Here is a 16,278-nt window from a genome sequence, read left to right as displayed (position 1 = left end):
CTGGGGGACAAGATGTCTCTGGTAGAGAACTATGATTTAAAAAAAAAATACAAACAAAGGCTAGAAAATATATATGTCTAGAAGACACATTTTTAAAAAGAAAGTAAATTTCGTAAGTTCCCCATGTGGCTGCAAATACACTGAAATGAGAACAGGAATTCTTGTAGCTGCTGGACAGATAAATTAAGCACTGGTTTCACATTAGGAGAAAACATAGGCTTGGGCATCACTGATGGGAAGTACCAATGCAGACTGGCCAGGGTATTTGTGGTAGATGATTGTATAATGCCCACACTTCAATAGCCTCTTGATATCAGCTAAGCCTCAGCTTCTACTTAGACTCTGCACCTTATCAGCTGTGTAATTCTGAGCAAGTCACTTGACCACTCTGAGCCTCATAGTCCTCATTAATGGAAAAATGAAGAAGATTAATGTAAAAGGTTGTGAAAATCCTTACAAATATTTATTAAAGAGGAAAGAAAAGGGTCCCTATTAGCTCTCAGTTTTGGACGCTTGGTAGGTCTTGGGCAGGGATGGATGAAATGGGAAAGGTCAATGGGTGGGGTGGGCTGGGGAAAGCAGGTTGATAAAGTGCCTAGCCGGTCACACATGGCTGCAGGTCACTGCTTGGAAATGTGAGAACAAAATAGGACCCCAACCTAATGACTTTCAGGTGTGCTGGCCTGGCCATACGGCCATCGGGGAATCATGCTAAGGCCAAGACTAATGCTCCAGGGCTTCCAAAGCAAACATCCAGGCCTGGAGTAAACCCACCAGAGCCAGGGACCTGGGGCACACCGCCAGACTGGCCGGACCCTGTATCTACTGGTGCCCACACCGGCCCACTGTAGACTCCACAGGCAATGCCCAACTGTCCCTGATCTCAGCAGTCCCTGTTACCGTGTCACCTGCCCAGCCCAGCCAGGAGGGAAGCCACTGTCCCCTCTCTCTCACCTCCCTGGACCCCACTGAATGCCCTGCTGGTCGCAGCTGGGTGTGTAGACAGAAAATCTCTCCATTCTCCCTCCCAAGACCCTTTGCCTTCCTCAATTCTCTGCACCCCGCACCCTGCTCCAGCTCTCACCAGTATTCCACAGTGGTCTCTTCTTCCTTCCACTGCCCAGCTGTAGAGATGGACCCAACACCACTTGGATTCTACCTAAGTTCTGCTCTGCTCAAGTAACACTCTCTGATGGGCTTCAGGGCAAGCCCAATGTCATGAATGCAGCATTCATTAGTCCCCAGGACATGATGGGAGGTAGCCAGAAAGGCAGACAGGCAGGTAGGCAGAGTCAGGCCTTTGGGATGCCTGTTACCATGACACAAACTCTACTTTACAGGTACATGACCTGGGGCTTATAGGAAGAGACGTTCTGACTCCACAAGTAAGACTGTTGAGAAAGAATTTTTGTTCTGGGCCTTAGAGAGGGGATCTAGACAGCACTTCTCATGTACAAGCTGTGCAAACATGAGCATTACTTAATTTCTCTGTTTCCTCTGTCTATCAAGTTATAACGATACATACTTTCATATGATTGCTAGGAATATTAATGAGATTATTCTTCTTTCAACAAGCATTTATTAAGCACCAACTATATTCCAAGAGCAGTAGTAAGCCCTGGGAGATATATATGAATAAACCAAGGTCTCTTATCTTCATTCCAAGGAAAAGGCAAATGGGAAATTATAACAAAGTTATACATTATGTATATAAAATAGAAATAAGAGAGAAGTCTTCCTGGAATATGCCATTCATGAACCAACCGCAGGGCCTTTGCACTTACTTTTCTCCTTCTAACCCTAAACTCTTCCCAACGATACCTCCAAAGCTTATTCCCTCCCATTCTTCAGGTCTCTGCTCCAATGGTGTCTTGTCATAGACACTTCCTCTGACCACCATAACATAACATCCACTTTCACGTTCTGTTTCCCTTATCCTTCATTTTTTTCCAAGTCTGAAATACACTTTTTCTTTTCCCTTACCCCCTCTAGAATATAATTTCCATGAGAGCAGAGATGTTATTTTGTTCACTCCAGACCTAAGGCTATGTCTGTAATATAAATAAACACACCAAAATGTAGTTCTCAATTGAACGAATGAATCAATAAACGAATGAAAATTGGAGTCAACAGCTAGTTGAAGACAGACATCTTCCTGGGCGAGTCACAAAGAGGGAAGCTTGAGGGAAGCCAAGGGAGGGGCAGAGCTGTGGGGATGATGCCAGGGCGCTTAGGGGAGGGCAGGTACAAAGGACAGCAGAACATCTCATCCCCAGACTGCTGTTTTTTTTTTTTTTTTTGAGTCTCTAGGGAGCTACCAACAGGACCAGAGGCATTGGCCAGAAATGCTGTGTGGAGAGTAGGCTGGCAACAAATCCTACCAGCTCCCTCTGAGCCCGGAAGACCTGCGGCCACCCATGGGCTGGGTGAAGAACTTATCGATTAGGACCTGCTGGATGAAGAGGCACAAGCTGCCCAGGAGGGGTCCCCACATAGCTTCCTCAGAGGTGGGGCATTCTGGGGAAGTGAAACTCCAAGGTCATTTTGATTGAAGGCACGGTTTCAGTACACTCACAGGAAGCAGAGTCCTAAGGTCTGTTGTTTACAAGTCCCAAGAGAGGAATGCAGCCAGCTGGGGGAGGCAACCCTCCATCCCAGGTCACAAGTGGAGGGCAGGGTACCAAGCACTTATGACTCAGGAGACAGCTGGGGAAGCGGTCACTCATTTTTCACAGACTGGACTTTAACTGGCTATTTTAAAAGGCACCCCAGGAAAAGCCAGCTGGGAATCTGTGGTAGAACTCCTAAGCTCTGATGCTAAGGTCTTTATCTAAATGTCCAGACTCTGGGTGGGAAGAGTTTGTCATTCTGTGAAATACCCAGGTAGCCACTCAGAATGGTTATTTTCTCAGCGTACCCTCTTAGGAAAGTTGGGCTTGGCCTGGAACCTAGAATCCAATTTCAGTTTTAAAAAGTAGCACAGTGCCAGGCAAACAGAGGATGGTCATGCTTTCTCAGCATCGGACCTCCCCTACACCAGCCCCTGAGGGGTATACAGAAACCTCCAAGGGGACAGACTAGTTGACTGGGCCGAGCTGGCCCGACAGTCTCCTGAACCCAGATGAAGGCATGATGGCTGTGTCGGTCAGAATGAGCAGGCAACCCAAGACAATGTTTGCTCCTTCCCAGGATCCAGCCAAGGCCAGTCTGGCCCAGTCCAGCCATCCCATTTTGGAATTCTCCACTCAAAACGTGCTGTTCCCCAAGTGTTGATGAATTAGGGCTTAATTATCCTAGCTCCAGTTCCACGCTGCTCTGGTTACAGTAAATAAACCAGAGCCTGTTTAAATGGATTTTTACCATGGGGTGAGCATTCGCATGGACTTTTTGCTGTAATAGTATCACTGCTTTGAAGAGGGCCCAAGCCGCATGGAAGAGGTTTGCGGCAACTTCTCCCCTGCTCGGCAGACGTACTCCGGGGGAAAGAGGAAGCCCAATGTTCCCCCTGGACTGAAGTGAGGGAAGCTGAAGGACTGTAGAGTCAGCAATATTGATTCTTTCTCCAGTTCCTCGGCCATGTCCAGGGTTTTGAAGAGACCATGTTCTCAGAGAAACTGAAGAGGGTCATGGTAACTTCTACAGTTTTTTGAAATGCATTTTTAAAATTGATATTTCAGAAATGAATGAGCACAGCCACTGTGGTGTGGAGGCATGGTGTGAGGTAGGGGTGTGTGTGTGTGTGTGTGTGTGTGTATGTGTGAGGTAGGGGTGTGTATGGGGGTGTGAGGTAAGGGTGTGAGTGTGATGTAGGGGTATGTATGTGGGAGGTGCATGTGTGGGAGGTGTGAGGTAGGTGTGTGTGTGTGTGTGTATGTGTATGTGTGAGGTAGGGGTGTGTATGGGGGTATGAGGTAAGGGTGTGAGTGTGAGGTAGGAGTGTGTATGTGGGAGGTGCATGTGTGGGAGGTGTGAGGTAGGGGTGTGTGTATGTGTATGTGAGGTAGGGGTGTATGTGTATGTAGGACATGGAGGGATTATAAATTTTGGGAAATGGCCCCTTAGAGAAATGGTCATCTCACTTGTAATTAATTATTAATAAGTTACTTCCCAATTTACTCATGATTTGGGGGCTTTGCCGTCTCTCACCCAGGGCAGCTGTGCCATCCCTGTGCCTCAAAGCTCATCCAGGTCCAATCTTCTCAGATTTCATCAGAAAACTCTAGTATACAAATTATGGAATGCACTCCCTTGACCCAAATCCTCTCAATAAGCCAATGTCCTGGATAATAATGTCCAAACTCCTTTACTTGGCATTTATACATTCTGCTCAAACAGTTTGTGTCCACCTGGCACACGCACCCCTAGCACCCCACAGTTCAGCTGGAAGGAATCAGTAGGCCTGCTGTATCATTTCCCTTGACTGCTAACACATCGCTCTGCCAAAGACGTACTCAGCCTGTTGAGAGGATGCCTGGCAAATATTTCTCGACTGAAAAAATAAAGGGACGAGGAAGGATGTGCACAAACACAAACATCTCTTTATATTCTCCCCATTTTGCCCTTTGCTTTCCCATGGTCCCGACCTTTTCAAGAATATGGAACTCCTCTGACGGGATCCACGAGTGTCTACGTCAAGGTCAGAGCTAGGGCCATTGAAAGGGTAGGTAAGGGTGGGTAAAAAGTGGAGAAACCAAGTTCACGTCCTATGTCAGGCCCGGGCAGTGTCAGAGACGACAGCCCATGCCTTGTGAAGAGAGGACTGCGCCATCTTCGGGAAATGCTGAAGGTGCAGATCAAGAGACTGAGGCTGAATGAGAGCGATGGAGACCTCGCTTGACGCGTCTGAGGAGAGAGAAAGGGCTGCTGGCACTTTCATCCTCACAGATCTGCTCCAGGAGCCACCCGGATTCTGGTCACCCAGCCTTCGCAGACCTGCTGCTCCTCCTCCAGAGAAAAACTTCAGTGGCCACCCACTCTTCACAGTGGCTTATGACCGGTATGCCGTGAGTCCTGGTAAGAAGCCAGCTCAAATGACCACCATCTCTGTCCTGACTGCGGAGGAAAATGCTGTCATTCCAGGGAACCAGAATACCAAAAGGCTCTAAATTACCTGGTGATTTCAGAACCTCTCTCTTTTTTTTTTAACCTATCTCTAGCAGACAAAATAAGCTTTTTTTTTTTTTTTTTCCCCAAAATAAGCTTTTTATCTATACTGAATCTTTTCGGAAAATATTGGGGCTGTGTTCCTGTTAGCCTGGATCCTGGCAGCCTGAGACTTCACGGAAGCTGTTAGTTTCACTGGAATGTGGACGAATCTGAGATCTTCCACGATTCTCAGGGGTCACTTAAACAAGAGATGCCTCCGAGGTCAGCCCTAGATGGCTGAGAGCTGTTGTCCTCTCCTTCCAACCCAGGGGCTGGGCCGATGTCAGAGTCCAGGCAAATGCGGGCAACATATTCAAGGGGATGAGATCGGTTTCAGGACACTGGGACTTTACCTAATCACCGGGCCAGACCACACTCAATTAGAAACTGGGAAAAAGCAGATCCAGCTATGGGCGTGCAGATAAAGTCAGGGTGTGAACTCAGGTCTTCTTAACTTCAATTCAGGATGTACCCATGCTGCACCACAGTTTCTCCCTTAAGTCCACACTGCTGGTGTTCACTGTGTGAGTCCGTACCGAAAGGACTCCTTCACGCCCTAAACCTGGCACACAGAACCCAATCATGACTCCAGAGGTTGTGTCTCTCTGGCTTTGCTTGATTTTAATATGACATGGAGGGCCTGGAAGTCCCTCTTATTCATTTTATTTATTTATTTTAATGGCCTAAATTCAACTCCACTAAGCAAATCAATTTAGCGCCAAGGCTAAAATTTACAATACACCCACCAACACTATGGCTCAACAGGATGCATTAAGAGGCTAGTTAAACACCAAATGCAGTATAAATCTCAGCCTTATAGGTGGGCTGAAAACGTAAATAGCTTCCAAAGAGCTTCGATCAATACCAAGATATATGTGTTGGCTCAGAGTGTGCAAATAATTTAAATTTTAAATGAGCCCCTCCTTTGTACCCCTCCCCTCGTTCCTGGGCGCTGCAATTTCTGTTAATGGTGCCAAATTTCTAGTATCTGAGTACTGGTCCTTGTAGTTCTGTTAAGATGTCAAAACCAGAACTGAGGTAGTGTCATGGTCTGTATGTTGGTTGGAATCCAGAGGCAGAAAGGGGGAAAACCTGAAGAAGCTGGGGACATAGGGAGTAAGATAAAGGGTAGGCCCACAGGACATCTCAGAAGGGACAGATAGTCTAGAAAACAAGAGCAGGCCAAGCTGGTACTAAGAAATCACCAGGGCACACCCCAAATAAAGTGCCTTGGCATTGCCTTACTGAGACTGGGCTGATCTTGTTCTGGAAAGCCATAGATTCTGAGCATAGGCACCAAGTGAGGGCCTCCCCAGGGGGACACCACACACAGCTGCAAGACTTAAGAGTTATCAACAGAGACATAGACCCAGGGCCACTGCCAAGTCATATGGTAACTGTTTGCTTTGGGGCTGAGCTGCACTGAGTTCCCAAGTGAGGCAAGGAGGCAGAGACACACAGACAAGCTACAGTCTTTCTTCTCCAGGAGCAGTGTCAGCAGCCCCTGCATTTCTTGGGTGATGGGGCAGCAGCATTTTCATGATTTTCTCCGGAGTTTGGACTCCCTCTGTACACAGTCTGGATTGCAAATACTGGCGCATGAAACTGTCCCAAGGACCCTGGCAGCTCAGACTAAAGGAACAGTCCACAGCCCGCCTGCCATCTTCCCGGAGGGTACTGTCTCTGGGTTACACCCAATCCCACTTTGCCCTTTGGTTGTTCTTTGAGCTGTGGCAACTCCTTTGAGGTCGGGCTCATGAGTCTTCAGATCCCAGTAGTTTCAGGAATGAAGTCCACTGGAAAGAACCTTCCCTGCAACTCCAGGCCACCTGGAGGTCAGCCTGTCGACCCTCTGACGAGTCCAGTAGCAGGTGACTATGCAGAAAGATGCTCAGCAGATAAGCAGACCAGGTAGCTCTGCGTTTGGAGCCAAGCCCTCCAAGACGCTTATGCAAGGTGTGCCCTCAGTCATCAGCACCAACCCAATGGGACCAAGGAAGTTGCCTAAGGCTGGACTGACTCCCTGATGATCCAGCAGCTCTGGCTCCAGGGGAGGAGGGCAACTGGGTGCTCTCAGATTCAAGGACTGGGAAAACGGGGGCTGGGGGCCTGCATATATTGTGGGGGCAAAATAGGAGGGAGAGGCAAATGAGGGACAATTAATAAAGAATGAGAGAAGGATGACTAACGTTTTCACGGTCTGAACGTGTGCCAGACAATGTACCGGCAACATCTGCATGAGGACGGGGCACCCCCATCCCCGCACCTTCCCCCTGGATAACTGCAAGGAGCTCCCAGGAGGTACCCCCACCTCGAGTTTCAGCTGCCCACAGAGGCCACAGTTACCCTCTGAGACTGGAAACCCCACGGTGGAGACTCCTTCCATGACTTTCCACCTCCTTCAGAATAAACACCAAGCCCTTTCCCATGGCTGCTGAGGCCGCCTGCTCTGCTCCAACCCCTCTTCCTAGCTCACCCTGCTCCCACCCCTTTGAGCCATCCAGCTGCTCCTTACATCAAAAGCCTCAGGACCTTTGTGCCTCAGTTTGCTTCGCATGGAAAGTTCTTCCTGCCAAACTTTGCAAAGCTTGCTCTCTCACTTCACCCTACCTGCTCCAATGTCTCCTCAGAAAGTCCTCCTCTGGCTGCCTCAGCTAAAACAGCACCCCCAGCTCTGCTCTGGTGCTCTGGTGCCTATTCTATCTTTGCTTCTGAACATGTATCATTTGACTCGTCCTGGGCTCTCTGTTGTCAATGACCACCCTTCCCGCCTAGAAAGCAAGTTCCATGCAAGCTGGCGGCTTGTTCCTCCCTGCTGTGTTCTCAGGGCTGATGGAGTGGCTGGCCCCAGTCCCGAGAGGGTGTCCAGCAGGTTCTTGCTGGATAGAACAGTGGCGAGATGATCATGGGCCCTGTGAAATGTCTTCATGGAACTCCAACCTTCCATCAGCTGGTTGAGTTTATGTTCCACTGGTCTTCCTATCTCACAAATAAGGACATGAACATGTTTACAGGGTGGAAAACCTACCTGAAGTGGTGGTGCTAGTGGGCAGGGAACAGGGACTGGAAGTTGGACCTGACTCTCTGGTCCGGTAGGGGAGGAAATGCCAAACATCCCGAAGGAAATAAAGATAAAGGAAGGCCTCCTGCCCCTGAACCACCCACTGAATGATCCTGAACAATCCACTGAACTTGTGACTCACTCATTGTTATGCCCTCCACTCATTCGATTGGCCTAAATCTTCTTGGCAGGACACTGCAGCCAATGATGCCCAATGCCCAGTGCATGACAGCATAAAAGTGACCCTGACCTCAAACAGTTGAGGCACCAGGGCAAGAGAACACTGTGTGCACAGACAATTGGCAAGCAGTTAGGGAAGTCTGAAATCAAGGCAGGAAAATGTCTGGGGTCCCCAGAGGACCTTCACGTTCCAAGCTAGTCCTACATTCCGAGGTTCGCTGTAGTAGGATGGGCTTACCTCAACTCCCTCCTTTCCTGCGGGGACTGACACCGAGATGACAGGCTATGAACTTCTGACGAGTGCGACTAAATTTGGTTGTTGCTGCAGGAAGCCTCATCGGGACGCCCGGGTGGCTCAGTCTGTTAGGCGTCTGTATTCGGCTCAGGCCATGGTCCTGGAGTCCCAGAATCAAGCCCTGCATCGGGCTCCCTGCTCAGTGGGGAGCCCGCTTCTTCCTCTCCCTCTGCCCCTCCTCCACGTGTGCTCACTCTCTGTCTCTCTTGCTCCCTCCCTCTCTCACATACATAAAATACATCTTTTTTTTTTTTTTTAAAGAAGTCTTCATCATGCAGATGTCTGCTGTGCAACCAGTTTTGCCAAGTCTTTCCATCTGCCTTCCAAATATTCCCCCAGCCTTTCTTTCTCCACCCCCGGTGCCCTGATCCAGATGAGCCTTTACTGTCCCCAGAGTGGGTGAAGGCACCAGCCTCTCGAATGTTCCATCTGCTATCATTCTTGCCCCTTTCCACTCCAGACCTGAGCAAGTGCCCCACCCTCACCCCCTGACATCTCTGGCGCTCCCAGGGCCTCAGAAGAAAGTACAACCGAGCCTGTGGGACTCCTCTTGCAGCTGCTACGATGCCACCTGTGGGAGCTGTCCGGGTCAGCCCGAGTGCTCAGCTCCCCGGGGGATGCTGTGTCCTCATACACTCCCAGGCCTTCACATATGCCCTCTCTCCTGTCATTTTTATGACCCAACATCCACCTCAAGAGCAGCTTTCCCTGTGAAGTTTTCCATGATTAGCCCAGGAAATGAGATCACTCATTCCTCTGGGCACCCCAGACATTTTCTTACCACGATTTCAGATTTCCCAAATTGTTTTCCCATTATCTGTGCACAAGGCCTTCTCTTGCCCTGAGGCCTGAACTGTCGGAGGGTAGGGGCTGTTTGCCGTCGTTGTGCACTGGGTGTCGCTGGGTACAGGGCATCCCGTAAGTAGATTTAGACTTGATCTTAGCCAAAAGGCCGAGAAGCGATTGTAAATAGATTGAGGCCAGTCAAATGGGTGGAGGGTATGATGACCGAGTGACTCACAACTACAGTGGAGAAAGTCCCAAAACACTTTGCAATAATATTAGCCAAGATTTTCTCAGTGGTTCACTTTTTACTCGTCACATAAATCCCATGAAGGAGGCATCTTTATCCCTATTTTGCAGATGCCAACCAAACTGGGGCGTACCCAGAGAGGTTAACGGGATTGTCCTATGTCTGACCGTAGCTTGTGGTACAGAAGGCTGAGTTTAAAGCCTGCTCCATCTCAACGCACGAGCTCTTAGCCGTGGTGGGAACAGGGCGGTAGAAAGGAGAAATCTCTCTGCAGGTGGGAGCTGTGAAGCGAAGTTCCTCATATATGACTAGCTCCGAGGCTGGACTTGCAGGGAATTGCAGGATTAGGTAAGAGATGTGGTCGTAGCCCCGTCTGCAAGGTGTCTACCTCCAGCAGGCTGTACAGACTTATTTCCCCGGGATGTCAACAGTTCAAAGCACTTAATGTAAAAGCAAAACAAGCAGGACTTACGTGACTTGGCCCCATCCTTCACTGAGAATTTCAAATCATACTTGTCAACCTTGACATCCAAGTCCAGCCCTTTTGCCCCAGAACAGAGACACAAAAGGCAACTTAACTAATTGGTAAACATGATAGCACCCTCTTGTCTTCCTGGCCTTGATGTGAGGGCAGTTATTTGTGGTTGATCGCAGTGCATGAGGGCCGAGGGAGCACAGGGAGCAAAGGAGATGATGTCACCAATGATCCCTGGACAGTCTACACACTATCTTTACTCAGGAGGCTCTTCGAGTCCAAAGTCCTATTCTGTAACCTACTCAGCACTCTTATGGACCCTCCTATATTCATTCAACAAACACTCATTACCACTTAATATACCAGACTTTGTTTTAGATGATGAGCTATGGTGGCAAACAAGAAGAAGTCTCTTAAAACCATGAAGCTCAGATTATATGGGTAGGGCCAAAAAGTAACTACATAAATAATTATAAAAATAAAGTAGTTTTACTTTGCGGTAAGTATTATCAAATTGCTTAGGAGGCAGGGAGAGAAAATAATGAGGGTTGTTTTGCTTTTGATGGTGTGGTCAGGGGAGGCTTCCTGGAGGAGGTGTCATTTAAGTAGAAGCCTGAAGAAAGCAAAGAAGCCAAGCATTTGAGGGTGGTGGAAAAGAGAATTCCAGGCGCAGGTTGTCAGAAGACTGCCCTGGCAAGCCACAGAGTTGAAAACACATGCCTCCATGAGGGTGCCCAAGATAGGGATGGCAACAACATTGTCTCAAATTTTACTGTTGAATACCACAGTGCCTGTGTGCCAAGTGGGCCAGAAAATTGCTTTTCTTTTCTCTTCACCTTGATTTCTACACGAACTGTATCGCTGTACAACGACTTTCTGTTTTTATCCCTGGTGCTTATGGACAGACATTGAGAACACACCTTGGAAAATTTCTTTGGCTCCAAGTTACCAGCAAAATAGAACAATATGGATGCTGCCTCTGAAGGCAGCCTACTGTGGGCAGGGCTTCTACTTCAGGCCTGCCACAGACAGGAGACCAGCTCAGCAGCCCCAACGCCAGAGCCACCTCTTTCTTTTCTTTCTTTCTTTCTTTTTTTTTTTTTTCCTTTTTTTTTAAGTTTTATTTAAGTTATCTCTACACCCAGTGTGTGGCTCGAACTCATGACCCCAAGATCAAGAGTTATGTGTTTTTCTGACTGAGCCAGCCAGGTGCCCCAGAGCCACCTTAGTGAGAGATGTAAGGTGCTTCACATAAAAATACTGATCTCTTCTCTTTGTATGGCTCTGTATGGTTCAGAGGCAGTCAGGGAAGTCTCCTGGAGGAGGTGACTTCAGGAAGCATACAACGCCGGTTGGTAGAAAGGAGAAAGAGGCACATTCCAGACTGCAGACACAGCCACTTAGTTTTGAAAGTGTGGCCACCTGGTTTGTGTACAGGTGGAGGCAAGCTAGGTTAGAGCAAGTCTGTGCTAGAGAGAAGTCAAGGTCAGGAATACAAAGCTAGGAGACCAACAGCGGGCGGTGGGGGGGGGGGGGCTGTGAAAACCAGGCCTGAGCACTTTGATCCTGCACCTGCATCCCTTCCATCTTCTTTCTTTGGTGTGAGCGGGACTTGTTTCCTGTCCCCTCCAGGGGCAATGTCACAGCTACCACCTCAGTTCTCCCAGCCTCCTTGGGAGGTACAGTGACTCCCATGGACTAGGTTAGCTCAGAGATGGTGGAAGCGGAATTCAGCTCACATCCCGCACGGGTCACCAGAGCTGCCGCAGAGCTCCCTCCTTCCCTGCGCACGTAGGTCACAGCCAAACTTTGCTTCTTTGTCCCTTTCCCTCTCACACAGACAGATCCCATGATTATCCCATCTCTACATGCAGACTGGGGCTCGGACGCGTTAGGGAACTCCTCCAAAGGCTAGGAAGTGGCAAAGGTGTCCATTACTCAAAGCCAGGGGCCTCCTGCTCTCCACACCACCCTCCCCCGCCTCCCAGTTCCCCTTTCGTTGCTATTGTTAGATAATTATCGTTAATAGTACTACAATTCCTGCTCTGGGGCCATGTCAGAAGGGCTATAGTGAGAAGGCGAGCAAGGTGCACAGGCAGCTAGCTTGGCTACATCTGCCTGGGAGCTGCTGTTGGCCTGTGCACCAGGGACCCACCGAAGCCTGAGAGCTGTCAGCACAGATCCCACCAGGGAGTGAGCAACACCCCTTACTTCCTCGGGCCTCTCGGAAACCCGGCCAAGGAGCAGGCGTTGAGCGAACGCTCAGACAGCTCCTGGAGCCTCCAGCCCCGGGCACGGTGCCCTCGCCTGTGAAGATGGAAACGGCCAGGCCTGTCTGACTCCAAGACGCTTCATTGCTCCTGACACCTCGGACTTAAAACCCACCATCACTGTCATTCATCATCTACCCCGCGGGGCATGATGTAGGGAAAGATGGCGAGGGAATGAAAGGGAGCCGCGGAGCGAGGGCGGGGTGCGGGCGGGCGTACAGAAGTTGGTGGAAAGAATTAAGGACCCACTTGTGGGAATCCTAGGGGGTGCGTGGTTAAAAGCCCGGCTGTGGGGGAATCAAAGGGGAGCCCCCAGCACAGCTCAGGGCCAGAGGATCAATGCCTTGCAGGCCTCATTAGGCCTTGATCTCCCTTCTCCTCTGCCTTTGAGGGCACACGGCAGCCGCTGCTTGAGCAAATGCTGCCTCAGGACGAGCGGTCTCCAGTGGGGCCTGAACAGCCTTCTGACAGGAAGTCCCCAATGGGAGTGTCATAAATCTGGATTGTTCCACAAATCATGAGGTAAAATCACATCAAGAGAAAAAAAAAAAAAAAAGTCATTCCCTCTTCAATTCTCTTTCAGTCCCTAGAGTACACCAAGGGCAATGCATCCGATTAGTTCTAGGGTGTCTGTAATACTGAACTCCTTCCTCAGCTTCCCTTCAAACAAAGAGCCCAACCTGTGGTAGGTAACGGTGTCTAGGTAAAACAAAATCACATTGTCCGGCTTTCATTACACTTCTATGCTTAACTGCTGCTTAGTACAGGAAATATTTGTTTTCTCTCCAATAAGGATACAAAGTTCTGTGTAAATCCTTGTTCCTGAAGTTTTTGTTGTTTTATTTTGTTTAGTTTCTAAGTGAACAGAAAAATAACACAACAGAAAAATAACACAGATACTTGGGATATTTTGAGGAGATTCAGGGCCAACTGAAGGTTGGGTGGTAGGGCCCAGGGTGACAAACCTCTGAGGACTCTGGGAAGGTTCTGGAGCCAGGGCAACCAGTGCAGAAGCTGCTGGTCTCTGGCAGCCACAGGAGCCCCCTGAGCAGCGGCCTTTCTTCGAGCAAACATCCGTCTCTCTCCTCTTTGTCCTTAATGACCACAGCCGGGGGTGGGGGGAGCAGCTTTCACTCCCAAGGAGGCTGTTTGTATCCAGTCCGTGAGGAGAGGCCTAAATTGGCATTCCACATCATAATAAAAAAATTCCCAACAATTATTAAAAGATTCTTATCTCTTGCTCCCTACGTGGATAATGAGGTCCTTCTCTGCTGGACTGAGACAGGCTGTCTCTGCTCTCACTTAATGAAACAGGACCAAGTTTGCAAATGAGCCTGCCCTGGCTCTCCCCTTAACCTCTGCTTGTCGAGTTGTACATCAAACCTCCTAGCTCTGTCTTTCCTTATTAACAGCCCGTAATCTTAGCAGGGCCCTCGCCTTGGCACTTCCTCTTTGCGTGTACAGATCTGGTTTTCCTTGGACAGAGGGGTTGGGGGGGGGGTGTTGTCCTTGTCTCAGGGACTGAGGTTTTAGGGGATCAAGGTGCTCCTGCTTTCATGTAACAAGAAGGGTTCAGAACACTGAGTGAGACAGAGACAGAGAGAGAGAATATGTGTTTGCTGAAGAATCGCTAGCATTCTCTCCCTGGGACTACTGGTGCGGGAAGCTCTGTTTAGTAAGGGTTCTGATGGGTAACCTCTATCTGTAGCTGTGGGGTTCAGGGGTTCGTCTTCTTCTCCAGGCCCAGCCCACTCCCAGGGCAGGATCAGGTCAGCTGAGTCACTGTAAGAGAGGTCACTACATTATATTTTTCAAAGTCGTCCCTCCTCCGGGAGTCCCAGGGACTTTCCTTTATTTTGGCCCCCCACAAAAACCTTTGAAATAGGGACAGCTCTGCTAAGTGGAGTGTTTGACAGCTTCTTCTTAAAGGCCCATCCCCTGCTAGGGGAACAAGGAGAAGGCAAGCATGTGCTGAAGGGGAAGTCTTCGGAATAGGCTGACCCATGTAGTCTCTTGTGTGTACAGACTATTACTTTGATAAAATGAGAGTTGATGGGCCCTTCGCTCCCAGAAGGTGTTGACTTTCAATGTCTGGTGGAGCATGGCCAACGCTACAGCTCTTGAGGAAGCTGTCCGGTGGAATATTAACCATCCTCCATTTCTGGAGGGCTTCACGCAGACTCTGGGATTCTAGTCCAACTGTCTGTTGCTACCTAGCAAAGTATCCCTAAACTTAGTGGCTTGGAAGAAAACCTCCTGATTTCGTCAGGGCTCAGGAATTCAAGCAAGGCTGCATGGGGGCTCTTCTGCTCCTCAAGGCACTGCCTGGCATCTCGAGGTGGTGCACTTGGTCTGATGTCCCAAGGTGACTTTGCTTGCACATTTGGTGGAAGACAGTTACTCTCAGCAGGCTGTCTGGGCTGTCTGGGCTCCTCTCCCTCTCCACCTTTTCTCAGGGACTCTCCAGTGGTCTCTCCAGCAAGGTATCACACTCCTTACATGACTGTTCTGGGAATCTAGGAGCGAGCATTTCTGAAGACAGGAAGCAAAAGCTGCTGGCTTCTTGGAGTCTGGGCCTCTGATACATTTGGCTGGTCACAGCCACCATACTCTGCCCAGATCCAGGGAAGCAATACACCTTGGGAGCAAGGGTTAGGTTCCTAGTCCAATGCTTATGGAAGAAGGTACCAGCAACACACAAAGAAAAGCCTGGAATGCCTCTTGATAGACTTAAGTGAAAGAGTTGCTGAAATGGGACCAACCTCCCCGGCCCTATACAGAGCCAAGCTCAGGAAGTGACAGTCACAGGAATAGGACTTCGAGTATCCAAAGATGTTAAGGGAATCCAGATGTTAAGGTCTCCAAGGAGACAGAGGTCCTGAGATCTGGGTTTCCCCTTTGCTGCCCAAGAAAGGAATGTAGGGCAAAGACCAAATGTCAATGCCAGTCTCTGTTGCCAGTTTCCCCCATAGATGATCCCTTGCAGCTCGGGAAGTCGAGTAACCCACAGTTGAGGATGACACTCAAACCCGATAACTTACTTGTCTCTTCTACGGTTGTAAACATGACTATACTCTCACTGCTTACTTTTGGGGTCGTGGGGGAATCCAGAAGCAGTAGCTCCTTCCTTCCTACCAAAGCAGGGATATTAAGTCACCTCTTCATGCCTGTGCCCAGCCCCTATTATTGCCATCTGTTCCACCAGTCCTAAGCACTCCAGAGTGACAAGCTTGAGACATGGGGTACACCAGTTCTCCTTCCATTTTTTTTTTTTCCCCAGCTCAGCACCTGGAGTCTCCATTCCACCTGATGATCCTCGGGGTGACACGAGAGAGGAGGCTATTTTCAGTGGTGCCCACACCTAGCTGTGCATATGAATAACTTGGGAAACTTAAGAAACAAAATGTAGATCCACATGATACCTTTAAAGAGATCCTGATGCAGGAGGTCTGGGCTGGGACTCAGGAATCTCCAGGTCCTCAAGTCTTCCCCGGTGATTTTGATATGATTCAGTGCTTTCCTAGATGCATTTTATTAACTTCCAGCTATGCTGGGTCCATTTCAAAGGGACGGGGCCAATTAGCTCTCTCAGTTGGCGAGACCAGCCTGGTTATTGAGGAGACAAAGACCTGGGGTGTGTTTTCTATAGCGAGAGCCTGACCCGTGACCTTAGCCAGCTGCCTTGCAAATGCCATTGGTCACCAGGGCAACCCAGCCAGAAAGGGCTAACGGTTCAGAGCAAATGCATCTTCACTGTGGGTGTGGGAGGGAAGGAAAGACGACTCTCTCCTAAGAACAGACCATACTGACTGTCACTTC

At 49.3% G+C, this 16,278-nt stretch overlaps 1 long non-coding RNA gene across 2 annotated transcripts in view; it reads right to left on the bottom strand.

The window, feature by feature from the left end:
• Window positions 1-4,777: 4,777 nt before the first annotated feature.
• Window positions 4,778-16,278, bottom strand: part of LOC116594961 — a 43,760-nt gene continuing 32,259 nt past the window's right edge. For both annotated transcript variants that reach the window (XR_004287487.1, XR_004287486.1), the window contains exon 4: window positions 4,778-5,052. This is a non-coding gene — a long non-coding RNA (uncharacterized LOC116594961). The remainder of the gene's footprint in view (window positions 5,053-16,278) is intronic.

This window comes from Mustela erminea, chromosome 7, assembly GCF_009829155.1.
Source record: "Mustela erminea isolate mMusErm1 chromosome 7, mMusErm1.Pri, whole genome shotgun sequence".
Lineage (NCBI taxonomy): Eukaryota > Metazoa > Chordata > Mammalia > Carnivora > Mustelidae > Mustela > Mustela erminea.
The sequence above is the reverse complement of the archived record's forward strand: the minus strand, read 5'-3'. Positions and strand labels throughout refer to the sequence as shown.